Source organism: Physeter macrocephalus, chromosome 15 (assembly GCF_002837175.3).
Source record: "Physeter macrocephalus isolate SW-GA chromosome 15, ASM283717v5, whole genome shotgun sequence".
Lineage (NCBI taxonomy): Eukaryota > Metazoa > Chordata > Mammalia > Artiodactyla > Physeteridae > Physeter > Physeter macrocephalus.
Window position 1 is genome coordinate 11,832,863 of NC_041228.1, and position 6,648 is coordinate 11,839,510.

The window sequence follows — 6,648 nt, forward strand, 5'->3', positions numbered from 1 at the left end:
CGCGTCCGGAGCCTGGGCCCCGCAAAGGGAGAGGCCACAACAGTGGGAGGCCCGCGTACCGCAAAAAAAAAAAAAAAAAAAAAAAAAAAAAAGGTTCAGTCTTGGTGGTAGTCAAAGACATACATATACACAGTTAAACAAGGAATTATTATCTTGCCCTTTTAAAAATAGCAAAAAAAATTTTTTTAATCTTAAAGATGCAAAGATTATCATGGAAGACGTGACAAGTAGGAATGGAAACAGCAAAGTGTAGCAGGAGTCTTGACAGAGGTGCATGCAGTTTAACCCAGTGATTCCAGCTTGGAGAGGCTTGTAGTTAGAGTTCAGTATCCCGTGCCGAGTGATACTCTTCAGTTCTGTAAGCAGTTAACTGCTAGCAGGATAGTAGAAACAAGGAGTGAGCATTTATTACACTGGTTTAGATTTACCTCTGTGGAGGAGGAAAGGAAGTGCCACTTACTAAGCACTTCCTTGTGCCAGATACTTCAGAAAGTGTATTTCATTTAGCCCTCCCCACAGCCCACGTGGTGTTATAATCTTCATTTCACAGATGAAGAAGATAAGGCAGAAAGAAGCACCATGACTTGGCTGGTAACTGGCGGAGTTGGAAACTCAGGCTTGGGTCTGTCTAGCATTGGTCCTTACGCCCCCTCCAGGCTGCACTCTCCCCAGGGCACTTAGTCAGGTCCTGTTGGTCTTCTTCAGCCCCTTAGCAGACCTTGACACAGAATGTGGTCAGTACACACCTGTGGCCAAACCCTTCCAGGTAGTTGGTTATACATGCATCTTAAAAATTATTGGCCTTTATGGAACTAGAGCAGTTATGTCATCTCTGTCCTTTTCCTCCTGGAGAAACCTTGGGCTGATTCCTCAGAGGCCTTCAGCTTCCCTCAGGCAGCCCAGCTGAGATTTTTAACTGTCATGCCAATAGGGACAAGCCACCCATCTGATACCTGCTGGCAGACTTAGATCAGTTAGCAATTATCACTGAGGCTGTCTAACAGTTAGTCATTTATTCAGCAGTGTTTTAATAAGCTTCCACTCTGCCACGTGCTGGACTAGGCATCAAAGATATACAAGTGGAAAATGAGATAACTTTGACCTGCTCATGTTTAATTCCATACACAGTTAGGAAACAAGTCCTATGAAGAACTTCTGACAGTAATAACATTAGTTGATATTAAGTAAGTACTTACTATGAGCCCAGTTATAGAAAATGCTTTATACAGATTACTGTATGTAATTGTTGCCACAAGCTACCAGATAAATCTGTTATTACGAGGGTTTAAGTATCTTGCCCAAGTCCCACACCTGGCAAATGCTAGGATTTCACTCTTAAAGCCTCTGTGAGAGCTTAAGGGTTTGTTGGCTAAGGAGGGACTGACCCTACTCATTATTTTGGTGGTGAAGATACTTGTGGGGCTGTGTCATAAAGATTTCTGATCACATGATCCAAGATCAGAACCACTTAAGGGCATAGGTAACGCTTCCTGCGTGTACACCCTGAGCTGGGCCCTGCTTGTTCTGAGCACGTTACCACAGCCCGTCTTACATTATTATTAGCTTCTGTTACTCCTATTCCATAGGTGGTGAAACCGTCTCCGGTCTAGCCCTGTGTGACAGTGCACATTCCCACCGTCTAACTTTGACTTTTCAAAAGCAGTGCTGTCATCGCGTCTCATCGTCATGCTGGTGGCTAATGTTTTTGGAATGCTTACCCTGTGCCAGCCATCCACCAGCGCCTTGATTAACGCGTGCTAACATTGAATCCCCAACAGCCCTGAGTTAGAGGCGAGGTTGTTATCTCCACCTTACCGATGAGAGAGCCGGGGCTCAGAGAAGTTCACCTCCCAAGGTTACCCAGCTAACAAATGGCGCGGCTGGGACCCTGCTCGCACACACCCGGACGCTAACTCCCCCTCACCTGCAACCCCGGTCCCTCCCCGGCGTGGGGTCCCAGGACACAGCCCTGAGCCGGGGGTGCCTAAGAGTCAGTGTTTGCGAGAGGCATGTGCCTGTATGAGCCAGCTGGCATTCTCTGATGGCCCGAAACAGGACGTGACCCCTGAGCGGTGATTCGTTTATTATAAGGACAGTACAGTACAGGCAGCCCTGCAGTTTTGTGATCAGAACCTCAGTGTGGCCTGTCTTGGGTCAGGTATCCTATACTCTTGGGCAACTGCAAGGTGGACCTACCTCGGGGCGAGTCCCAAAGGCATCCAGGGTGGTCTTAGGCCTGCAGCAGTCAGAACAGTGCTCTTCAAGTCCCAGGAGTCCCAAGAGGCATTTCAGCTGCTGCTCTGGAAGGTAGAGATGGAACATGTGGTCCTCAGGTGCCTGAATGTGATTGTGCCTGGCCTTCAGGTCACTTTCCTGAGCCCAACTCATGTCTAATAGTGTCTGATCTTATTAGCTGAGTTAGGTGTAAGCAGTGTGACCCTGAGTTGGGTCTAAATCTTGTGCATGAGCAGACATAAAAACCAGAAAGGCCCCAGGGGAAATGTTAGGACTTCTCCACTCCCGGGAAGTATTCTTCAGGTTAAACGTACTAAAGTGAACATTTCCAACCATTTGACTTTATGTGGATCCAGAGCTTTTAGTTAAAAATTTGCTGTGTGTGCCCTGTCTTCACGTTCTTCTTGCCTTGGATTCATCCGGCTATGACAGTCCTCAGTAAGCATTCTGACAAGTCATGTAATGGCCTTATCCTATTCCATCGATTTGCTTCTCTTAAGAACCTGCTGTGGGAGATCACAAAGATGATCAAGTGAGTCAGCGGCACCGCTCACGTGTAGTTTACATGGCCTTGGGTAGTATGCTGAAGATAAAAACATACGTTCTCTTCCACCCTCCCTTTTTCTTTCCTGCCAAACACGTCATTGCGGCCAAGTCAGCTGTTCCTGTGTTTCCTTAAGGCTCTAATCAACAGCAGACATCACATCAGCTGCATTGTTTAGTGGCTAAGAGAATGGACTGTGGCATCTGTCAGATTTGAGTCTGAATCCCAGCTTCGCCACTGACCGTGTGACCTTGAGAAAAATATTTAACTCCTGAAGGTGCTAGGAAGGGTTAAATGAGATACCGCGCTGTGTGGGGGCTACAGTCCCTAGTAGTTGCTGCTGTTAGCGTTACCTCCTCAGATATCGCCGGCGGTACTGAAACCTATTGACAGTTAGCTAGCCTCTCCTGCTATAAATGTTGGAAATTGTGGGTCTACCTCTCCTGCCCGCGGAGCAACCCAGAGGAAAATGGGATTCTCCGCCTAATTTCTGACTGCCTTCCACTGGTCTGTGTTAACCTGTTCCCCACTTTCCGTTGGCTTTAGGCCACACTTTTTTGCTGCCAGTTACATCACTTTGTAATCACATAACCTGCTCCCACAGAAAGATCTCTGTAGCCAGCCAGCTTCAGCTGGCTTCTCCAGACTTTGCAAACACCACTGATCACTTAGAATCAGGTTGAAAGTCAAGGCCAGCAGTTTCCTGGGAAAACATATGGAATTCAGGGATCATTGGAAAAGTGGATACACGAACTTTTTTGTCAGAAAATAAAGGGCCTTTGTTTGGGACCCCTTAACACAGGGGAATTCCTCCTTCTTGAAGGGCCCCAGTCACTTTTGCAGGCTGTTCTTGTCAGGTTGACCAGGAAAGGGTCGGGTATGCATTTAGATTAATGAACTGCGGTCTGTTGGCTTAACCACATGTGCGAGACCTGCTCCGGGGCCATTCATCTCCCAGACTTACTGTTCTAGGAAGAAATCCACTTGGGGTACACCTGCAAGATTTGCTCCCATCCCTAGAAGATATCATCTACAAATTCATTGCTTCATGTACCTGCTCAAAGACATAATTTTTTTTTTTAATTTACTGTTTAAAGTAATCCAGCACTTTGGGAATCAAATTCAGTGAGAATCTCTGAATCTGCTGTAACAATAATATTGATAGTATCTAGTATCTGCTCAGCGCAGCATATGATGTTTTCATTTCAAAATGCTAATTTTAACAAATCTATGGCAAACATTTTAGTCAGCCTCAAAGCTTAAGGATAAAAGTGTTTATATCAAACCACTGAACTATTACAAATAAATTTCTGTACCCTTGTATTATTTGCTTGTACTTTTTTTTTTACTATAAGCATTATAGTATATAATAAAACAAATTATCAAAGAAAGAAAGTATATGAATTATAGGTGAAGTATTACTTTATTACAATAATCCTGAAAAATTAATTTCAAGAGTATAAGAAGCTTTGCTTCTCAAAAACCCTTCCTGAATTTATTAACCCCAGTGTCACATACGGTTCAAATATGGGTTGGCAAAAGAAAGATGACTGCCATTTATTGAGCATTTAGAGCGTGCCCTGCACTCAGCCTTCTGCCTTCACCTGCAGGGGTGGTTCACGGTCTTCACTTTTCACTAATCTGGAAGGTCTTAGGAGGTGGAAATTATGTCTTACTCACCTTTGAATCCTCAGTGCCTAACACACTGCCTGACATGTAGTTAGTGCTCAATGAATACTTTTTGAATGAAGTTGCATTTCATAGATGAAGAAAGTAAGGCTCAGAGAGATTAAATCCCATGCCCAGGGTCACATAGCCTGTAAATAGCTGAACCAGTTTTCAAACCCCAAAGCCAGTTCTCTTTCTACTACATGATAGGCCTTTCCTCCGATGCCAGCTTGTTGTTAGGTCTTTGAAAGGTTTGTGAAGAATAGTTCTTTGGAATGCAACTCCTTACCTTGTTGTTCAGTCAATCACAGGGTCTCAGGGTAAAGGCAGCTCTAAGGGTTTCCAGGAGCAGAGGAGTCGGGGTCATGAAGATATTACAGGGGGTCCGTGAACTTATCTTGGAATCTGAAGACTGATTTTTTAAAGTCATACATTCTTTAAATGCCTGCAGATGCTCTTATGATTAACACTGTAACAATCATTAAATTCATAGCCACTAGTTTCTCAACACTAAAAATACTGTCAGTATCACACAGAAGTCCACTAAGGTTTGATTTTTACTCTAAAAGTTTGAGAATCCAACTGAACTGGACCAGGTGGAGCCTCTTTAGATGATTCTTGGTGGGCTGGACGTTTTAGAAGGATGAGGTTAAGAGCATAGCCCTCTGAGTCAACCTGGAATTAAATGCCTCTTCAGCTACTTATTGTGTGTGGCTTTTAAGATACTTAATTTTACTCCTCATTATATTAACAGTACCTGTCTTTCAGTGTTGTGAGAATTAAATGAGATGATGCATTGAAAGCTTTGTAGAGCCTGGACCCCACTAAGTGTCTGGTAAACTTAATAATTACTCTCATCATCTGGGTTAGCTGAGGTGGGGTGACAGCATCCAGCACCATGGGGCCAGACTGCTATGACTGGAGTCCAAATGACACTGAGTCCCTCACAATACTGCCGGATTCATAGGTGTGTGTAAAGATTAAACGAGTTCATTGATTATAAGGAATTAGAACACAATGTGGGGCGGAAGTAGCACTAAATAATTGTCAGCTCTTATTATTGCTATTACTATTATCTTCTTCCCTAATGTGTTAACATCTCAATTTTAATTTGATTTATTGGAATTCCTTTGTATTACTATTTCCTTACCCCTTGAGGTACTTAATGAAGCCGGTTTGGGGCACCTGTCCTCTCAAAGGAATTTCATTTCTTTCTATTAGAGGTGAACAGCACTTCTGACATCTCCAGGGCATTGCACTAAAGCAAGAATCTGATGTTTCTCTCCCTGTCCTTGGGCTCTTTAGACCCACAGACATTTTCCAAGGACTATTCTCTGTGCTATCCAGAGCCCTGAAAATAACATTCAGCTGCGAGGGCTTTAACAGATGCTCTGAAAACCCGTTCACAATGGGCTGCTCCCTGCCTCGAAGTGTGTTTAATAACCTGATTTCTGTGATTGGCCTCTATTGCTTTCTGAGGCTATTCTGGACTCTGCCCAGTTGCGCGTCTTTATTCCCATTGTCACTACAAGAAGAGACTATTTTCCTTACCCCCAGTGATTAGAAGCAGCACTGTGAAGTGTAAAAGAACAAACTTTGGAGCTAATTAGACCTGGGCTTAAACTCCTGAACAAGCTGTAGGACGTTGGATAGGTTACTTAAGCCTTTGGAGCCTCAGTTTTCTCCAATGTAAAATGGGTATAATTTGCTTATTAAGATGTCTTATTCCTTTCTAAGCAGGCACGAGGCCAGGAGCTACGGAAGCAGTGGTGAATTAGTGGCCCCTGGCCTCTTGGAGCCTGGGGTAAACAAAGGCTAAGTGCTGTAAAAGAAGTGAGCAGGTGCCGGGATAGAAACGAAGAGGGGCAGCCCCACTGGTGTGGGCAGGGAGGGCGTCTCTGCAGATGGCAGTGATCCTGGTGAGGAGCAGTCCCAGCAGAGCGCAGAGGACAGCCCAAAGTCCTGAGGACGGAAAGCGTGTTCGGAGAACCCAGGAGAAGCCAGTACGGGTAGAATGGTATCACTTTCCTTACTCTCTTTCAAGAGTCATTTGGAGGTTTAATTAAACACTCTTTAAAAGCTATTGCAGGCTTCCCCGGTGGCGCAGCGGTTGAGAGTCCGCCTGCCGATGCAGGGGACGCGGGTTCGTGCCCCGGTCCGGGAAGATCCCACGTGCCGCGGAGCGGCTGGGCCCGTGAGCC

General features: G+C 45.0%; 1 protein-coding gene across 1 annotated transcript in view; it reads left to right on the plus strand.

Annotated features, from left to right (window-relative positions):
• LOC102973503 (arf-GAP with SH3 domain, ANK repeat and PH domain-containing protein 1) overlaps nt 1–6,648 on the plus strand; it is a 150,710-nt gene that overhangs the window by 77,166 nt on the left and 66,896 nt on the right. The window lies entirely within an intron of this gene.